At 32.7% G+C, this 21560-nt stretch overlaps 2 protein-coding genes across 2 annotated transcripts in view; both read left to right on the plus strand.

The window, feature by feature from the left end:
* Positions 1-21560, plus strand: part of LOC139502486 (serine/threonine-protein phosphatase 6 regulatory ankyrin repeat subunit B-like) — a 512428-nt gene that overhangs the window by 461429 nt on the left and 29439 nt on the right. The gene's annotated exons all lie outside the window — the stretch shown is intronic.
* The window catches only part of LOC139502487 (dnaJ homolog subfamily C member 10-like), a 380520-nt gene continuing 362255 nt past the window's right edge, over positions 3296-21560 (plus strand). Inside the window, exon 1 of the mRNA XM_071291969.1 lies at positions 3296-3370. The gene's annotated coding sequence lies outside the window, so the exon portion shown is untranslated. The remainder of the gene's footprint in view (positions 3371-21560) is intronic.

Below are 21560 nucleotides of genomic sequence, written 5' to 3' on the forward strand. Positions count from 1 at the left end.
ATTGAGTGTTGATACACCACTACTCTCCTGTTTTCTTGACTTTACATATCTCCAAAACTGCTTGGTGATTCCCTGCTTAGGCGACTCAGTATTGGTTTCATCCTTAATTTCTAATAAATTGGACAAGTAATTTTTGTGTTCAACTTCTAGTAGGTTTTTTATGTTTCTTCTAATATTTTTGAATTTTACCCAGTCTTTATCTTTTTTGGTCTTTTTAGCTCTGTTATATAGTCGTTGTTTCTTACGTATTGCTCTTTTAATATCTCTCGTGAGCCAGGGGATGTTCCATCTACTGGTGCATGTTTTCTGTGGTATATGCTCGTCCATGAGTGATGTAAGTAGGGTCTTAAATGTTTCCCAACAAATTTCTATAGATTGATCATTTGTCTTCTTGATGTATTCAGGAAATTCATCCTTCAGTCTGGTCTTTATAGCTGGTATATTCCCTTTGGAGTATAGGAATGTTTTGCGTGGTTTCTTTTTCGTTAGTTTAACTTTAGTTTTGATTTTATATGAGATCGTAGGGGGTTAAAATAGTAAATTTCATAGGGGGTTCATGACGCGTTAATGGTGACGTCATCTATTAATGTAGTTGTGTTTCATTGTTTATTTTTCAACAAAACGCTGCAGAAAAAGTCTAGCGTGCGATAAAATCGTTATAAGTTTAACTACTGCATGACCCCTACGCGGATCCATAGAGGGTGAATAAAATCCATAGGGGACTCGGCCTCCGGCCTCACCCCCTATGGATTTTACTAACCTTCTATGATCTTCTATGGATCCATAGGAGGTCGGTAGCGAACCATATAACTTATATGAAGCATCAATGAAAGGGTCTTTTAATTTTATATAATAGTGTGGCAGACAATGTTATTAGTTAATTTTTAGCTCCCTTTAATGGTAAAACTCTAAATTTCATATTTGATGTATTGTATTGTTAATTAATTTACATGAACCTTATTAAGGATATATTTGTTAAATTACATATCTTTTGCTATGTTAATTCATTGGTTAAAGATATTTATTTATATTGTAAAGTTTAATATTTGCATCGTTGCAAATTCTTTGGTTACCTTCTGGGAGAAATTTATATATTTTATATAACTAGATTTAGATTCTTACTTAAAATCCCTTCAGGACTGTCAATCAGTCCAACCTAGGAAAGATAATAAAGATGAAAAAAAAACCTAGGAAAGCTACGCTTCCCAACCAGAGTTTAGGTTAATGCATTTGCTACGTGCCTTCATAGTACGAGTTAATTTGAAGATATTGAATGCTCCACTTTTAATTTTTTTTGGCATATGATAATGAAAGTTGTACTTTGTTGATTAAATTATATATTGTTTTCAGTTTTTGGTTTTCATTTACTTAGATATATTATAGCGCATCACTTTTGACATCAGTCGTTTTCCGCACACATCAGTTTACAAACTAGAATTAGCTGTGGTCCGCATCCCCGAATCTTATGCAGAATTGTTCCTGCTACAATAGTATTAATTAGGTCTTTCCACCTTTCGTGTGGAAAGACCTATTGATTTTGTTCTGATTATTTTTTTTTTCTTCCGCCTAATTTTTTTCTTGCGGTGTAAAAATGTTTCAAAAGATGTCGCTTAGTTTTTTTGTATATGAGATCATACAGTCTATACGCTTTTGAAACTCACCCTGTTTAACCGAACACTTTTCTTTGTAAGAGTTATCTCCCCAAACACTGTTTTTCTTGTTATCAGATCTCCTCCGCAACCGTAAAAGAAAGCGACAAATTTATTTTTCCAAATTGCTCGTTATATCCTCAGGATGTTACGTTTTATTTTGACCGAAGCTTTACGAAGACCCCATATGAGAGTAATTTCCCCTTTTGTATTGAAATAAGTGAAATAAATTTGTAACTGGAAAACCATAAGTGATAGAGGCCTAGAGTCTTTTGATTTGAGGCCCTTGCTAAAAAAGTATGAAAATGAGGTCAATGTCAAAGGTCAAGGTCATGTTCAAATTTTTTATTTTGGCTTGTTATCTCTTATTTTCAGAAATAATACAAGATATCGACAAAATATTTTCACACAATTGTTAGTTGCGACATGTCGTAACATGTAAATTTTACTTAAAAGGGTACGTAACATTTAATGCGAGTTTTGCCCCCTTTTATATCTAATATTAGTTGTATGATAAGATAACTCATTAACAATATAAAGTAGAGGCCTAGAGTCTTTTGATTTGAGGTCCTTGGTTGATGACCTTGAAATTGAGCTCAAGGTCATAGGTAAATTTAACGTTCTAGATTTTGACCTTTGCTTTTTCCTCTTATATATACATGATAAAGCCATGGGACTTTTGGCAAAAGGTTGCAAGCAATGTGACCTTGAAAAAGCCAACCGGAAGTGACCTTTTGTAAACCGGAAGTAGCCATTTTTTGTACTAATTTAATGTAAAAGTATATAAAACCATCTATTTTTGGAATCAGTGTCAAGTAAACTATCAAAACATACCGGAAATAACATCTTTTAAACCGGAAGTAAAAAATTATCTCCCTTATGTATATCTTTTTGTATAGAAACCATATATTTTTGGAATCAGCGTCCAATAAGCTGTCATTTGACGCTAAAATTGACATTTAAAACCGAATTTTAATATTTTCATATAAAAAAAATCCTTACTGGTGGAAAGACCATCAATGGTTCTCTAAACAATTGGTTTTTAATTTCTATCATGTTTTTCTTTTACAGAGACTGTACAGTTTCATTTTCCATCATTGTGCATTTAATTTTGCAATGTTTATTATGTATCATTATTTAATAAATACAATTTGAAAATATTATTTTTCATACTCTTCACTCGTTCTACACGAAATCCCCATATTATCGATAATTTCCGTATATATTTCACGTTTCATTCTAGATCTGATGGCATTTTAATAGAAAACCGGATGTGGGTACGTGCAGCCAAGACCGACAATTTCACTATTCGTACCCGCTTGCGGGTACGCGCAGACACTGCCTTTATTATATACATAGCACAACATGTAAAATTGGTTTTGCTATAACTCTATGATAAAAAAAAATTGTTGTTTTGGAAGGAGAAAATGTGTATTCTATCGCTATCATAAGGGGACGCTGCATCACATTTTTTTTTATAGATATTTTCTTTTCCTGCGAAAATATTTCTGATGAATGTCAATGTAAAAAAGACACAATCATCTCATTAACGCACGAGTACGAGCTGACAAAGGTACGAGATTTCGAAGGTACGAGTTGATGTATACATATCCAAACAAACTGTAGAGAAAGAGTACGCATGCGGAAATACACGTTGACAATATCCGGTACTCCACATGCAGACGTTTTTTGTGCCGTGGACTATAAACCAAATTAAACCGGTATATAAGTTATTTTCAATGATAATCAGTTGCCTGTACATCTCATATGTCTTTCCATGTCATCAACAAGCTATTCAAAACTTTAAAAGCATTCAGTTTCTAGTGTTTACGTTATTTTCGCAATTTCGGCACCGGTCCATAGACATAGTAATGACATGTATGACGTCTTAGAATACGTCTTGAGATGTGATATGGTCCTAAACTATTTCAGATTTTAACAATCTTCCTCCTTTGGAATAACTGATTTTAAACGTTTAGCTGGCAACTGATATGTTCTCCATAATGGTGATTTTATATGCACAATAGACGTATTTACACTTGTATGCAAATTTGTCCGCCATTACATAACATCACACAGGTTTGGTAAACTTTGACTTCATAATTCAAAATATTTGACGTCGCAACTAAAAAGTGATTGTTGCTTGACGTCAAAAGGTTATTCGGAGGCAAAATACAGCTAAATACCAAAAGTGTAAGTACGTTTATAACTCTCATACACATCTGTGGTATCCAGACGGAGTTAAAACTTGATTGGATACTTCAGGAGCCTCTGTAGGTCAAAGTTATTCCGAGCTTGACCTGGAGATCAATCTTCTGAAATCTCTTCGGTTTGTCTGTTCCCGCCTAGAAGCCAGGTGGTTCTCTCAGAGCTACTTCATCTTCCTCCACCATAATAACAGTCTTCCTGGTGTCCTACACGCTCCCTTGCGCGGTGTTGGATGGTCTGGTGGTGGGATAATATTGTAAAAGACACATCTCCATTAATCCTTAGGGAGTGTACATGTACATTGATCTGCTGTACCCTTGCAGTCAATCAAGGGGTGCTTCTCAACTGGCGGAATCTCGAAGTACATACATAGTCCTACAAAACCTTTAAGAGGGCCCTCAAATGTATTCAATGTTGATTGTTGGCTTCTCCATACTTTTACAAGCCTTCAGCATGTTCAGCTATTGTTAATAAGTCATTTTGTCAGTTGTATTGTTTCAAATTGTGGACACAAATTTTGCTCTTTCAAAATTTCCATTTGGGAGCCTCCATCGGGGAAATCCCCCGCAAATAGTGACAGTTGGCAGGTATGTAAGTCTTTATAATTGTTTTGTAAGGTTTTGAAGTTCTTATACATTTTACATTTGTATCCTACCGTAGTCATGGTAGTCTAAAATCATCTTGTTGGTTTGTTCTTTATTTGTGTTTGAACTTATCACAAAGGGAAGTCTGGGAAACTACATGTACACATTGAAGTCACTACACTACTACTAGTGTACTAAATTAGTGCAGAATACGTTTTTTCACCCTTTTGAATTTGAATATAAAAACATTTCTAAAGATATGTTTTCATTGCATTTTTGTTATTCTAAATTGTTGCTCAAAAATGCTAATTTTCTAATGATCGTCTCATACCTGACTTCAGAATGCCTAAACAGATTACAGAACTACACAAAATCCCACTTCTGGCCTCCATTGCTTTGTGTACATTCCATTCAGGGTCATCAATCTTGTGGCAGACGAAACAGGTCAAGCAAATCATATTTTTATGAACTTCAAAATGACAAGCACCATACATGTACATCTTCAAGGGTCCTGAAACGGTCATATACCTTTTTATTGCCAGACATGACCGATTCGGAAACTCAAAAGTCCTAAATCATTTATTAAGATTTAGGTCAAATTTTATTTTTCAACAGAAATAATTTCGGTCATTTTGTTGAGATCGAGTTTCAAAATCGCCATATTGAACATGTTTTTGTTTTCTTATCGATTATATGTAATTAAACTGCCACTCCAGTAAAGTGTTATAATCATGAGGGCCCTCCTAATAACTTTATTAATGCCTCTAAAAGCTTTTGGTTAATGATTGTAATCTCTTTACCTGTGTTTAATTCACACCGGACTATTAATCACAAGCTCCAAACTATAAAGAAATTAAAATTATACCAACTGTCTTCATTATTTAATTACTTTTCAGCTAAGACAATTATCAATTATGATTAAAATTTAACTTGATTTAATTTATGTAGAAAAAAGATTTTTTTCACTACGTCTACTAACAGTAAACACACTTGCTTTGTTTACTATGTAATACACATGCCTGAAATTCTCTTCCGCAGATTTGGCACTAAATCATAAATTTAAAATGATTTCATGCTAAATAAAGCAAGTGCAACTATTTTCATTAATATTCTTACATTAAAACATCAAAAAGCCAATGTTTTCCTGTGAATTTGATCAACAAAACTAATCCCGGAAATGAGTCCGGAATTGTTCGTTTTAGTATTATCGCATTACATCCCATTTTAATTTCGACTTCAGAATCGAAAGAAACGTAAGCCATAACAATGTTAACTGAGAAAACTATCATTTTGAGTCATTAAAATCAATTTATTTTTAAACTGTTGTCTTCCCTTAATTGCTCTTGATCGATTTTAGGAAAATGGTAGGATAAATCATGAAGTAAATGTGATGCAACAGTGAAACAAGTTTGTTGATGCTACGAGTATGAGCATACTCATGCAGTTATGAGATTTTGACAATTTTTTTCAAAAGGGGCACCAACTTTTAAATTATATGAAAATGACCGAAATTAGGTGAAAAAAATTCCTGATCCTTGTACGTCTTACACGATTTCCACCCCCCCCCCCCCCCAAAATAAACCCATCCAAAATGAAAGGAAAACTATGAAAAAACTGTTCATGCCATAATTTTGTTCAGGAATATAGAGTAAGTTAATAATAAACTATTTACATTTATTTTTCATGGAAAAAAAAATGATTCAATATAAAAAAATAATATTCTGACTGTAGGTAAATATTCATACAAAATTTCATTGATGTAAAATTTCATGGCTAAAAATGAGGTTTCCTGTTGAATAAAGCCCCAAATTATTGCAAACTATTTCAAAGCAATATCACAAAAACAAATAATATAATTGCCTTAGACTAAACATGCTAAAAAAACCCACCTATTTTACAATCTAGAGCAATTTATTGGGTAGAACAATTCAAAGCATCATGTGATTTTGACGCCATTGGAATTTTAATGTAAACAAACAAGGTCAGCAGCTATAGTATGGAACAACATTGTACATTGAGTGACTGAGAAACAATTATGAGTAACCAAGCTTGACAATACATGGTAATAAAAAATCAAAGCTACAAATGTAAGTCTAAATAAAAAATAATAAAGAAATGTCCATACATGTAGATGAACAACTTACCAACATGGCAAGATACATTTGTAAACTTTGTATAATAATTTGAATACGTTTTGGTCCTGGTGCTTTCTATTTTTATACGAGCGCAAAAATTGAAAAATTTTTGGTCGTATATTGGTATCACGTTGGCTGCGTCGTCGTCGTCCGAATACTTTTAGTTTTCGCACTCTAACTTTAGTAAAAGTGAATAGAAATCTATGAAATTTTAACACATGGTTTATGACACAAAAGGAAGGTTGGGATTGATTTTGGGAGTTTTGGTCCCAACATTTTAGGAATTAGGGGCCAAAAAGGGCCCAAATAAGCATTTTCTTGGGTTTCACACAATAACTTTAGTATAAGTAAATAGAAATACATGAAATTTAAACACAAGGTTTATGACCACAAAAGGAAGGTTGGGATTGATTTTGGGAGTTTTGATTCCAACAGTTTAGGAATTAGGGGCCAAAAAAGGGCCCAAATAAGCATTATTCTTGGGTTTCGCATAATAACTTTAGTATTTAGTAAATAGAAATCAATGAAATTTAAACACAAGGTTTATGACCACAAAAGGAAGGTTGGGATTGATTTTGGGAGTTGAGGTCCCAACAGTTTAGGAATTAGGGGCCAAAAAAAGGCCCAAATAAGCATTATTCTTGGTTTTCACACCATAACTTTAGTATAAGTAAATAGAAATCTATGAAATTTAAACACAAGGTTTATGACCATAAAAGGAAGGTTGGGTTTGATTTTGGGAGTTTTGGTCCCAACAGTTTAGGAAAAAGGGGCCCAAAGGGTCCACAATTGAACTTTGTTTGAGTTCATCAAAAATTGAATAATTGGGGTTCTTTGATATGCCAAATCTAACTGTGTATGTAGATTCTTAATTTTTGGTCCCGTTTTCAAATTGGTCTTCATTAGGTTTCAAAGGGTCCAAAATTAAACTTAGTTTGATTTTAACAAAAATTGAATCCTTGGGGTTCTTTGATATGCTGAATCTAAAAATGTACTTTGATTTTTGATCATTGGCCCAGTTTTCAAGTTGGTCCAAATCAGGGTCCAAAATTAAACTTTGTTTGATTTCATCAAAAATTGAATCCTGAATCTAAAAATGTACTTTGATTTTTGATCATTGGCCCAGTTTTCAAGTTGGTCCAAATCAGGGTCCAAAATTAAACTTTGTTTGATTTCATCAAAAATTGAATAATTGGGGTTCTTTGATATGCCAAATCTACATTGTAACTGTGTATGTAGATTCTTAATTTTTGGTCCCGTTTTCAAATTGGTCTACATTAAAGTCCAAAGGGTCCAAAATTAAACTAAGTTTGATTTTAACAAAAATTGAATTCTTGGGCTTTTTTGATCTGCTGAATCTAAACATGTACTTAGATTTTTGATTATGGGCCCAGTTTTCAAGTTGGTTCAAATCAGGATCCAAAATTATTATATTAAGTATTGTGCAACAGCAAGAAATTTTCAATTGCATAGTATTCAGCAATACATGTAGCAAGAAATCTTCAATTGCACAGTATTGTGCAATAGCAAGAAATTTTCAATTGCACAGTATTACGCAGTAGCAAGAAATCTTCAATTGCACAGTATTATGCAATAGCAAATATTTTCAATTGCACAGTAATGCGCAATAGCAAGAAATATCTAATTACACAATATTGTGCAATAGCAAGAAATTTTCAATTGTAGTTATCTTTTTTTGTCCAGAATAGTAGTTGAATCAACTTAAATTATTGTTTTATACAATATATATATATACAATGTATATTCACTTTTACTACCAACTGATGAATTAAAACAATCTTTACCATTCAATGATAACAAGCACTTTATATTTTATGATGTATTTAAATGTAGTTATTGTTGCAAACTCCATTAGAAATTTGAATTGAGATCTGTTTTGGAAAAAGGGAAATGGGGATGTGAAAAAAAAGTGGGGTTAAATTTTTCTCATTTCAGATTTCATAAGGCCAGGGTTTTTTGATTTGTTGGTTTACGGATTTTACCAATGAAAAAGTCGGGTCGGTCGGTCGGCAAAAAAAATAAAAAAAATATGCTATTTTGTCATCATTTCTTAGATTTTAGTTCGATGAAATCAGCTGTCATAAACATCGCATGACATTCTAATAATTTCCCGTAAACAAAAAGGGGACGGGGACTGCAGGGATATCGTCATTTCACAAACATGAAAAACAGATTCGCGTAGCTCTTAATCAATTCCCGATACTTTGGTGGGCTTGGTGAATTACGATCTTCAAGCACGAAAACTGATAAAGAAGAAAAAATGTAAAAACGTTGTACGAAAATAAGTTTAAACACACATGTCAACAAACGTAATGGACTCGTCCACTGGAAAAACGAGAATATCGGATTAATCTGTTGTCATGCATTCCCGTTTTTTTGGCCAAATGGACGATATTTTGTTATCTATACTATTAAACGAGAAGAACTCAATTTGGGTGTCGCTTCTCTTCTTTCCACAATAAATTAATCAACGCGACTCTGTGTCCTATAGGTACAGTGCATAGTCGCATTTGTCATCCATTCATATGATTATTCAGATTGAGTTATTTTGGGAGAAAATCGAGAAAAAGGGCATCCGGATATTGTCCCGTCATTGGACAAAATTTTAAGTCAGGTTATACTTCCGGTTTGCGTTTTTCTGTATATACTTTGAACATACATGTACTACGAATAAAGTGTATTTTCAGAATTCTATCTGCTATCATTTTCAAGTTTACTATCCACGGTGGTCACAGAGTTTATTAAACAGAGAGGGTCTGTATACTATATCAATGACCACCATGGATCGATTAGAAAACTTAGAATTGAAAGTAAATACACTTTATTTATATAGTGAACGTTCATAATATACAGATAAGCGCTAAAATTATTCATATGCACTTTTGATACCTTTTCTGACATTCTCCAGTCATTAAATCTTTTACAAAATTCATTGATTACAAAAAAAAAGAAGATGTGGTATGATTGCCATGTTGACAACTCTCCACAAGAGACCAAAATGACACAGAAGTTAACAACTATAGGTCATCGTACGGCCTTCAACAACGAGCAAAGACCCTACCGCATACTCAGCGTTAAAAGGCACCGAAATGAAAATGTAAAACAATTCAAACGAGAAAACTAGCGGCCTTATTTATGTACAAAAAATGAACGAAAAACAAATATGTAACACATAAACAAACGACAACCACTGAAGTACAGGCTCCTTACTTAAATGTTCGAACTTCATAACATACTAAATGTATATTCATATTGAAATTGATAGAAAACCACACATTGGGAATTTGGGAAATAAAGGAGGAGGGATTAAAAAAACATTTTCCTGTCCCCAATAACCTATGATTTATGATAATTTTGCTGAAATTCTCCAGTCATTCAATATTTCACAAAATTCTTCCAACAACACTTTACATACTTTAAACTACGCTCTGAATGCCCGCGATTTCGCGGGTGTGTTCTAGTGATCTATGAAGCAAGAAAATTTCAAATGATTTGTTAATATTTAGTACTTTAACTTGACGTCTTCTACCTGTCCACATTTGGACAAGTCTATTTCTATCAGATCTATCTATGCATCTTACGGACTTATGACAAATACGGTAAACGAATTGATTTTGTAATTGGTTTTAAACACAGGTTTCGTTTCGCAAAATTATTTGCGCAAACCACAATTCAAGGTCAGATATAATTGATTTGTCTATTTTTAGAAACGTAAACTGGAAGTTTTATTTTTTTCACTACAGAAAGTGTTATCAATTTTGATAGTGATTAATGCATATTTTGAGTATGAGTATTTTAATTATTTTTTAGGGATAATGCATTTGTTACGGTCGGCGGGAATAAAAAAGCATGAAAAGTGAATTTTATTTTTATTCTGGAAATCGGCAAAATCGGATCGGCGGATCCGTAAACCAACAAATTAAAAAATTCTGGCCTAAATAAAAAGAAAATTTCTTCAAACATTTTTTTGAGAGGATTAATATTCAACAGCATAGTGAATTGCTCAAAGGCAAAAAAAATATTTTGAGTTCATTAGACCACATTCATTCTGTGTCAGAAACTTATGCTGTGTCAACTATTTAATCACAATCCAAATTTAGAGCTGAATCCAGCTTGAATGTTGTGACCATACTTGCCCCAACCGTTCAGAGTTCAACCTCTGCGGTCGTTTAAAGCTGCGCCCTGCGGAGCATCTGGTCGGTAACATCATGGGAATTAGTAAGTCCATATACATGTATTTCTAGCTATACATCTTTGAAGGACTTAGGCATGCTATGACTGATATTAAGATTATAACAATTTCTTCACCTACTACTTTTAGTTAGCTGCTTAACCGTAGCTCTTAGGTCCTGATGTTGTTTTTTTACTATTTGTTTGCAGACAAGTATGCAAATAGTAAAAATAAACAAGAATGTGCCCATAGTACACGGATTCCCCATCCACACTATCATTTTCTATGTTTAGTGGACTGTAAAAATGGGGTAAAATCTCTAATTTGGCATTAAAATTTGAAAGATCATATTATCAATGATTATAGGGATCGTGTGTACTAAGTATCAAGTGGATTGAACTTCAATTGCATCAAAAAGCCAACCTTGACCAAAAACTTTAACCTGAAGCAGGACAGATGGACGAACAGAAGCACAGACCAGAAAGCATAATTAGATATAGGAAGATGTGGTGTGAGTGCCAATGAGACAACTCTCCATACAAATAACAATTTAAAAAGTAAACCATTATAGGTTAAAGTACGGCCTTCAACACGGAGCCTTGGCTCGCACCGAACAACAAGCTATAAAGGGCCCCAAAATTACTAGTGTAAAACCATTCAAACGGGAAAACCAACGGTCTAATCTATATAAATAATGCCGATATTTGTTTCTCTGCCAAACAAATATGAAAAAGAAGATGTGGTATGATTGCCAATGAGACAAATGTCCACAAGAGACCAAAATGACACAGACATTAACAACTATAGGTCACCGTATGGCCTTCAACAAAGAGCAAAGCCCATACCGCATAGTCAGCTATAAAAGGCCCTGTTATGACAATGTAAAAGAATTCAAACGAGAAAACTAACGGCCTTATTTATATAAAAAAATGAACGAAAAACAAATATGTAACACATAAAAGACTGGTCTAATATGGTTCAGAATAATGTTTCGAATTATTTCCAAATAACACAATGAATAAAATACAAATCAGCATGTGGGGCTAGAAAGAAGGTATTTTCATATTACTGTGATTACATAAAGGTGATACCACTCTGAATATGATTGAAATATTTGCCACTGGACATTGAGCAATCATTTATCAAATGTCAATCTTATTTTTACTAAGCAGGTTTGGTTTATTTATTCCTCATACAAAATTTTATTTTAGTTTCTTTTTACAGGTTTATATGATGATGATAAGGAGATAATAACATTAAGCAAGTCAGACTTTGGTGAGTGCATTTTACAGAATTAAACAAGAAGGAAACTTGTATACTGTTTCTTAAATCAAAAAAAATTGTGTAGAAAATATAAATAAGTATACCTTTCCAGAGCAGTGATTGTATTTCTAGAAACAAAAGTAACAAAAAAAAACAAGAACACAAAATTTTGATTGCATGATTGACATTTGTTTTGGTCAATTATGATTAAAAAAATGTTGGTATAGATATTGTAGGATTAAACACATTTTTTCTAGAGGTTATTGATGTGTAAACTGGGGCAATTAACTCACAAACTGAATAAAAGTCCAAAGAAAAAAATGTGTGTAATCCTTATTATTCCTTAGCCAAATATTCACAATTTACAATTTTTACCATCAAATGCACAATTGACTTGTTGTAACAAAGGAGTTAGCCGCCATATTGACTTTCTAAAATCCCTAAATGTTCGATAAATGCAGCAAAATCTAAAATGAAATAGCACCTACCTCAAAAACTTCATTTTAATGAGATATTATCCAAATTTGAATTGTACATGTAACGAAATAATCTTTCGCTTGAAAGTTTTCATTCAAATGTCAAAATAACCAGAAAAATAAAATTAAGACCAAAGATAGATCAATTGATGAAGGAGTCATCCAAAATTTCCACAACATGAAACATTTTTATATCAGTAAGTAAGCAACCCGTTTTTTTATGCACAGGGATGAGATTGATAAGAAGACAACCACACAACCATCAGCATCCACAAAGTTTCTCACTCAATAACTAATACTGACAAAGTAAGGGTACAACATGATTACATGTATCTCTCATTCATGTGACACAGTTACACTTAAAACTAATAGTATGAAAAACCAAGACAAAATATGGACAAATCTACGAGAGGTTGATACAGCTGCATTTATTGAGAATCTTATTTTCAATCGTTTACATAACTTCTATAAAGAACAATTTGGGTGTCATCTTTGAGGTTGTTGTCTGATAGACATATTACCCTATATCTCGTTTTATTTCAGCTGGTTAATCTTACATTTATGATAACTTTTTAAGGTTTAAACAATAAATTTTATTTCAAACATTCAAAACAAGTTTCTTGTTTCTTGTTTTCTGTCTCCAACATCTTCAACTATCTATCTGAAAAAAGAAAAAAAACCAAAACAACAATTAATCTACCCTCAATCAGAACCAAAATCCATGCATAGATTATAAAATTTACAATCATATAGAAACTCTCAAATATCTTGTTTCGATTTTTCAATGCCATTTCATCTTGAAAACTTGTTACCTAAACTACAGGAAGCCACAATTTAAAGGGCCCCATAATGACCAGTGTAAAACAATTCAGAAGAGAAAACCAACACCCATTAGACCATAGTCATGTTTTCAACTTTATTTGGCCTTCTTTTACTTTTTTGTTTCATTAGCGTCACTGAATAGTCTTTTGTAAACGAAAAGCGAAAAACTGGCCTACAAAATCTCAATTTTGGTATCCATGATGAGTTTATCAGTCTGCACCAAAAGTTTTTTCAACTACTAGTCCGGAGACCAATATTCAGACATTTTTCTTATTGGTCCAAACAAAGTTTTTGCAAAACTTACTAGTCCGAATGAAATTTTACTAGTCTGGGGCATCGGACTAGTGGCTAACCGTGTAGACTGGTTTATTATTATTATTTTGAAATCAGAAGGAGTCTGAACCTCTTATAATGCAAAAGATATTCTGGAATGTCAATTATTGGCATAACAATTAAAAAAAAAATGTTACAAATTGAATTCCTCATGATTTCTATAATGAGCATCAGTAAATACACATGATACATGTGTTGACTGGTGAATGAAAAGGGATAAATAAACAAGATTTTGAAATAACTATCTTCTACACTGCTGTCGAATGGTCAAATTGGAGATCACTAGTATGTCTGCATACACAGTCACCATCATCTGGTTTTCTGACACAGAACTACTATCTGACTGGCTGAAAGGACCGTCACCACCCAACTCACTAATAGGGACCTTATCAGACTGGCTAACACAGACATCATAATCTGCCAGGCTGATAGGGTTATCACCATCTGACTGGCTGACAGGGACATCACCATCTGACTGGCTGACAGGGACATCACCATCTGACTGGCTGACGGGAACATCACCATATGACTGAATGACAGGAACATCACCAACTGACAGACTAATATGAACATCACCATCTGCCAGGCTGACTAGGACATCACCATCTGTTGGCTGACAGGGACATTACCCTCTGATTGGTTTACAAGAACATCACAGACTGACTGACTGACAGGAACATCACCAACTTACTGATTCACTGATATGTACATCACCATCTTCCAGGCTGACAGGGACATCACCATCTGTCTGGCTGCCAGGGACATCACCATCTGACTGGTTGACAGGGACAGTATCTTTTTGCAGCATCTTCCTGAGAGTTTTCTTCATCACATTTATTGCTGATCATCTTTTTCTTTCTTAGGTTTATATTGCCTGTAGATTTTTTAATTAAACATGTTAAAAATTGCATGTAAATTTTCAAGACTGACACCAATTTTATTGTCAATGAAGAAAATACACTTCTAAAAAGAATATCTATATTTAGAAATAAAGATGAAGTTTGATGGTGGTAAAACAAGTTAAATTATCAATAATCTCTTTATAGAGCAAAGGAGTAAGTAAATGTTATCAGTTCTGTTCATGCGTGTAACATTGACAGAAAAGTAAAAGGTTGTATGTCAATGTTACGTACATGAAGACCAGAAGATGAAAGTAGTGTGCTTAATAGTTAACTTTGGAGAAATAATATAATTGCTGCCCAGTAATATCTAATTAATCATTTAGGTTATAAAATGTTATATAAATGTCTGACTTTAAGGAAGTAATACCTTTGCATGTAACATAAAAAAATCTTGACACAAAATATTGTTGTCAATGTTACTAACTAGTGTTAAAAGACAAATTAAACAGGAAAACATGAAAACGCTTTAATTTTGTAAAATAAAAATAAGATAATAGCTCCATATGGCAGTAATTTTTGTTTAGGCATGTAACACTGGCCTGAACATGTAAAAGTCTAAATAATAGACTCTGTCAATGTTACATACACAATTTCTTAATGAAAAAAAAGTTTAATTTGGGTTTACTTTATACATTATTTTTTAAAATATAAAGGTATCATAATAATAACTTTGAATATTCTGTTGATTTCAACACAGTAAAATCTTCTCATGTAACACAAAAAAGACCTGATACAAAAATCATAGTCCATGTTACTCATAAAGTTATCATAGGAGCATCAAAGAAATTGTGTGATGACAATATTTCAGATGTTAGTCATTTATAAACTCAGATAAACTCATTTTAAAGCTCATAACAGAGGTTTGGAAATCAATGCTTTTAAAACATTATAATTCTGGGTTATGTATGTAACATTGACAGGAACACCAACAAATGATGAGGAAAAATTGCTAGTCAATCAAGGAAAAAAATAAACACAAATAATAAAAACTCATTTATTTCTTTAATATCATTTTTATGAAGCAAATTTAAATTTCAACAAGATTTTATTGATTGAATAATTGTATGCACATTTATTAGGTTGTAGCATGTAACCTGGACGCAGAAGATGTGTCAATGTTACATGCCTTTAAACGATAAGAATTACAAGTAAATATTGTAAAGTCTAGAAATCAAGAAAGATCAACACCTTCTCTGTTAAGAATTCAGCATAAATTTACATTGGATTTAATATTATGCACTGGCCAATTATGCTTTAAGTGTAATAAAGTAATATTGTTTTTATTCTGGTGTCAATGTTACATTTTATGTTTTCAAATTAAGTGGCCAGTTATCTTTATAATGCTGAGAATGAATACAAGTACTAGTTAATCAAATTGGCAATTAATCTGTGGTATTTCATGTAAAAAATTAGATTGATAAGGCAAACCGTACAAAAAAAAGCTTTTGCATGTATCATAGACACCTTTCCTTGGTAAATATTTTCGTGTCAATGTTATGTACAGAAATCTCTCCAGCAATAAAATGAATATCGTAAGGGTCAAACCTGTTTAAATACAAGATAAACTTATATTTTTTGACAAAATTGCAAAGCAAGTCACACATCATTATCAAAGAACCTAATTTACACAGAAAGTGCATGTAACACTTCATTGTGAGGTTAAAGTAACCTGGTCCCACTCTCTTATCATCTGCTTGATCACTGGTAGATGCCTAGTGTGAAAGATGACAAAGACACATTTTAATGTAATTGTCAGTGGGTTGAAATGTGAAAAAAATAATTAGGGTAATGCTTACTATAAAAAGTATACAACTGTTATAAAAAGATGAGTATTATTGGGCAGTATTGACACGAAAATGAAATAAATTTTCTTACCTTCTATATTTTTCAAACTTCAGTTGATTGATAAAAATCATGAAATCCAAATTGTACCCATTGTTGACACCTTTCAAAATCTGCCATGCTGGACCAATAACTTGTTTCCAAAGCTAATCAGCTAATGAAAAGGTGCATGTAACATTTGTTGACGGGAAAAGTTACATGCACTTGTCCATTTTCAAACGTATTTTATTTGCAGCAATAATCGGATTCTGTACAAAATGGGGTTTCTAAATGATAGACCGATCATTTTGCAGTTGATTTTCAACTATCATAGTAGAACAATTCTTCAGGCATATTTTAAATATGACTAGGGGTTTTGCCACTGCAGAAATGTCACACTTTTTGTCTACAGTTTTCAACTATCAGCACATAACAAGTGCTGATTTTTTTTTGATTTTTAGCTCACCTGTCCCGAAGGGACAAGTGAGCTTATGCCATCACTTGGCGTCCGTCGTCGTCTGTCGTCGTCTGTCGTCGTAAACTATTTCAAGAATCTTCTCCTCTGAAACTACTGGGCCAAATACTTTCAAACTTTAACTGAATGTTCCTTAGGGTATCTAATTTATAAATTGTATCCGAAGTTGTGATCCATCAACAAACATGGTCGCCATTGCTAAAAATAGAACATAGGGGTCAAATGCAGTTTTTGGCTTATAACTCAAAAACCAAAGCATTTAGAGCAAATCTGACATGGGGTAATATTGTTTATCAGGTCAAGATCTATCTGCCCTGAAATTTTCAGATGAATCAGACAACCCGTTGTTGGGTTGCTGCCCCTGAATTGGTAATTTTAAGGAAATTTTGCTGTTTTTGGTTATTATCTTGAATATTATTATAGATAGAGATAAACTGTAAACAGGAATAATGTTCAGCGAAGTAAGATTTACAAATAAGTCAACATGACGGAAATGGTCAGTTGACCCCTTTAGGAGTTATTGCCCTTTATAGTCAATTTTTAACCATTTTTCGTAAATCTTAGTAATCTTTTACAAAAATCTTCTCCTCTGAAACTACTGGGCCAAATACTTCCAAACTTTAATTGAATGTTCCTTAGGGTATCTAGTTTGTAAATTGTATCCAAAGTTATGATCTATCAACAAACATGGTCGCCATTGCTAAAAATAGAACATAGGGGTCAAATGCAGTTTTTGGCTTATAACTCAAAAACCAAAGCATTTAGAGCAAATCTGACGTCGGGTAAAATTGTTTATCAGGTCAAGATCTATCTGCCCATAAATTTTCAGATGAATCAGACAACCTGTTGTTGGGTTACTGCCCCTGAATTGGTAATTTTAAAGAAATTTTGCTGTTTTTGGTTATTATCTTGAATATTATTATAGATAGAGATAAACTGTAAACAGCAATAATGTTCAGCAAAGTAAGATTTACAAATAAGTCAACATGACGGAAATGGTCAGTTGACCCCTTTAGGAGTTATTGCCCTTTATAGTCAATTTTTAACCATTTTTTCGTAAATCTTAGTAATCTTTTACAAAAATCTTCTCCTCTGAAACTACTGGGCCAAATACTTCCAAACTTTAACTGAATGTGCCTTAGGGTATCTAGTTTGTAAATTGTATCCAAGGTTATGATCTATCAACAAACATGGTCGCCATTGCTAAAAATAGAACATAGGGGTCAAATGCAGTTTTTGGCTTATAACTCAAAAACCAAAGCATTTAGAGCAAATCTGATGTCGGGTAAAATTGTTTATCAGGTCAAGATCTATCTGCCCTGAAATTTTCAGATGAATCAGACAACCTGTTGTTGGGTTGCTGCCCCTGAATTGATAATTTTAAGGAAATTTTGCTGTTTTTGTTTATTATCTTGAATATAATTATAGATAGAAATAAACTGTAGACAGCAATAATGTTCAGCAAAGTAAGATCTTCAATTAAGTCAAATTGACCAAAATTGTCAATTGACTACTTAAGGAGTTATTGCCCTTTAAAGACTTTTTTCACAATTTGTTCATCATGTTGACTTACTTTAAAAAATCTTCTCCTTTGAAACTGCTGTATCAATTTCAGCCAAACTTAGGCTAAATGAGTTTCAGAGTATCTAGTATAAATTTTATATTTTATTTCCTTGTATGTCAAGAAACATAGCTCCTATGGCTAAAATAGAACATAGGAGAAAATGATTATTTTTTTTGGCTTTTGAAGAAAATAGGACGATCCAAAAAACATTTAAATAAATTGAAAAGCCAAAATAATCATTGATGAGAGATTTAACCAAAAGAATTAAGGTGAGCGATTCAGGCTCTTGAGAGCCTCTTGTTTTAATTGGATCCATTTTTTTTGCATTTGGCAATAAAGACTAACCCACTTTGATATTTAAACAATGTTTATTGTCCATATTTGCATGATTTCTTTATTTTTAATTGGATAAACACTATTGACCCTAAAATTTCACTAGCGAATTCCTGCCCATATGCAAATCATATAAGAATTATTAGAATTTATTGTCAGATTTGCTGTTTATTATACAAGTATGTCTTTTGAAGGTCAGGTAGGTAAAACCCTTAATGACCAAATAAATTTTTGAATTTATGCCAATACATTGTATACTTTGACAGCACATTTGATATTGAAATATAAAAAATATGAAACTTTTGGACCAACAACACCTTTAAGTTGTCCTTGAAATACACACCTTCACAAATTAATTTTTTTGTCCTGTTCATGTCATATTATCTATTACAATTTCTGAAATTGGATTCTTATATTTTACAGAACAGTCCGTAGAAGAATCTGGAGATACCTGGTTTATCAATTATTACTCAGCACATTGTGGACATTGTCATGACTTGGCACCAGCTGTAAGCAAATGTAGAGAGAGTAATCTCCCCCTTATTTTATTTTTTTTGGACAATCCTTATTTTAATCACCCCTAATGCCTCTTGCTATTATTCTATTTCCTGTTCTTATTATATAACATTGAGTAATGAAATGTCTTCAAAAATTTGTATGGTGTGTATCTTTACAACAAAACAGAAAGATACTAAGAAGGTCTTCCAAAATGAAAGATCCTGGTAAGTGGAGTGTGGAAAGTGGATTTGTATTTTAATCCAATTTAATAAAATTGAGACTGGAAATGGGGAATGTGTCCATAGAGCAGACAACAGCCGAAGGCCACCAATGGGTCTAGCTCTTCAATGCAGCGAGAAACTCCCGCACCCATAGGAGTCCTTCAGCTGGCCCCTAAACTAATATGTTACTAATTCAGTGATAATGGACATCATACTAAACTCTGAATTATACACAAGAAACTAGAATTTAAAATCATACAAGACTAACAAAGGCCAGACAGGCGCAAAGATGCGGTGGGGTTAAACATGTTTTTGAGATCACAACCTTCCCTTATACCTCTAGCTAACGTAGAAAAACAACTAAATGAAAATTCACAAATTTTATTTCTTCTTTCAGTGGAGAGAATTAGCCCAGGAGCTTGCAGGTGTGATACGTATAGGAGCTGTTAATTGTGGAGATGATTGGAATCTTTGTAGAATGCAGGGAATACGGTCGTATCCCACACTGGTCATGTATCCTACCGTAAGATATTTAATTATACTTGATAGAATTGAGATTTCATTTGGAGTCTTTGTAGAATGCAGGGAATACGATCGTATCCTGCACTGGTCATGTATCCTAACATAAGATTTATAATTAGACTTGATAGAATTGAATATACACTGAGGTCAGAGGAAGAGATCGAAGATAATGGGCTACCATGGTTGATATCATTCTGTGGAGATAGTGGAGGTACTATGACATTTGATTAGAACTATTTAAAAAAAAAAAAAATTAAAAATGGTGGTTGAAAGGCCCCTTTTTTCATGGCAACTACCCATTCAGTATCAATATGGATTTTGTGGTAACCAGGGAACCACAAATCCAATGTTCAATAAATTTTGCTCTATCCACAAAAAGTTGGTACCTAAGGCAAGAAAATAAATGAATCTACAGTAAGCTTTACTGTCAAAAATTTGAAAAATTGATTTGGCAGACAATTCTGAATGAAAAATAATTGATATCTCTTTCAGTATCTCAAATGGATTGATTTTAATTGTATTTTGGTATCAAAATTAAAAAATTGCGACACAAATACTTATACTGTACTCACAATTGATATCAAGTCAACAAAAACCAATCAAATTTTTTGTCAGCAATACAAATACAAACAGACAGTGAGACACATTTGGTGATATTTTGAGAAACAGGAGAAAAGATTGGAGAATTTTAGGTTTTTTACCCCACAAATTGAGATCTGACCTCTCTTTGTATGTCATTTGTACTCTAATTTACTGTAATTTAAAACATTTTTTGACACAGGACAATGGTCATATATTATGTATTTCAATGTTGACATCATTTATTATTTTTTATTAGATTTATATATGAAATTATATAATTTGACTTATCTTTCCTATGCAGATTGTTTGTCATCAACAGCAACGACCAAGTTATCAGCAATACTGGTAATATTTTACTCTTTTTTTTTAAATAGGTTATTTTCTAGGGTTGAAGTTTTCTTCTTGGATGTATGTTATATAAGTTTGATTTTCTTTAGGGCTATTCCAGAAAAAAATGTATGGGGGGGGGAGGGGAGGTTGGAAGGCACATTATATTAATAATACATGGGTGATGGGTATCAGTGCAACTTTTCACACTATAATGCACTATAGTTTTCAATTACAATTGTCTGGGTGGCGGGTGCTGACAAAAACTGCCTTCCAAATCCATACATTTTTTTCTGGAATAGCCCTTAGTTAAGGTACAACTTCTGTCAAAATGGTTTATATGATTATGTTTAACAGTTAATTTTCTAAACATATGCCAATTTCTATCTTAATATCTGCATTATTTAAAACTGAAATATCTTAATATAAAAAAAATGATATTAGTTAACATTATGTCAATGAGATATCTACCTTATTTACTGAAAGCAAAAAAAAAAGAAAACTTTAAACAAATCTTACTTGATGGAAATACAGGATTCATTATTCATGGGAAATTTTTGGTAGGTAAAGTTCAGTGGTGAATCTAATGTTGAAGTTTTCTATAAAAGAGGGACGAAAGATACCAAAGGGACAGTCAAACTCATAAATCTAAA

The sequence above is a fragment of the Mytilus edulis genome, chromosome 14 (genome assembly GCF_963676685.1).
Source record: "Mytilus edulis chromosome 14, xbMytEdul2.2, whole genome shotgun sequence".
Classification (NCBI taxonomy): domain Eukaryota; kingdom Metazoa; phylum Mollusca; class Bivalvia; order Mytilida; family Mytilidae; genus Mytilus; species Mytilus edulis.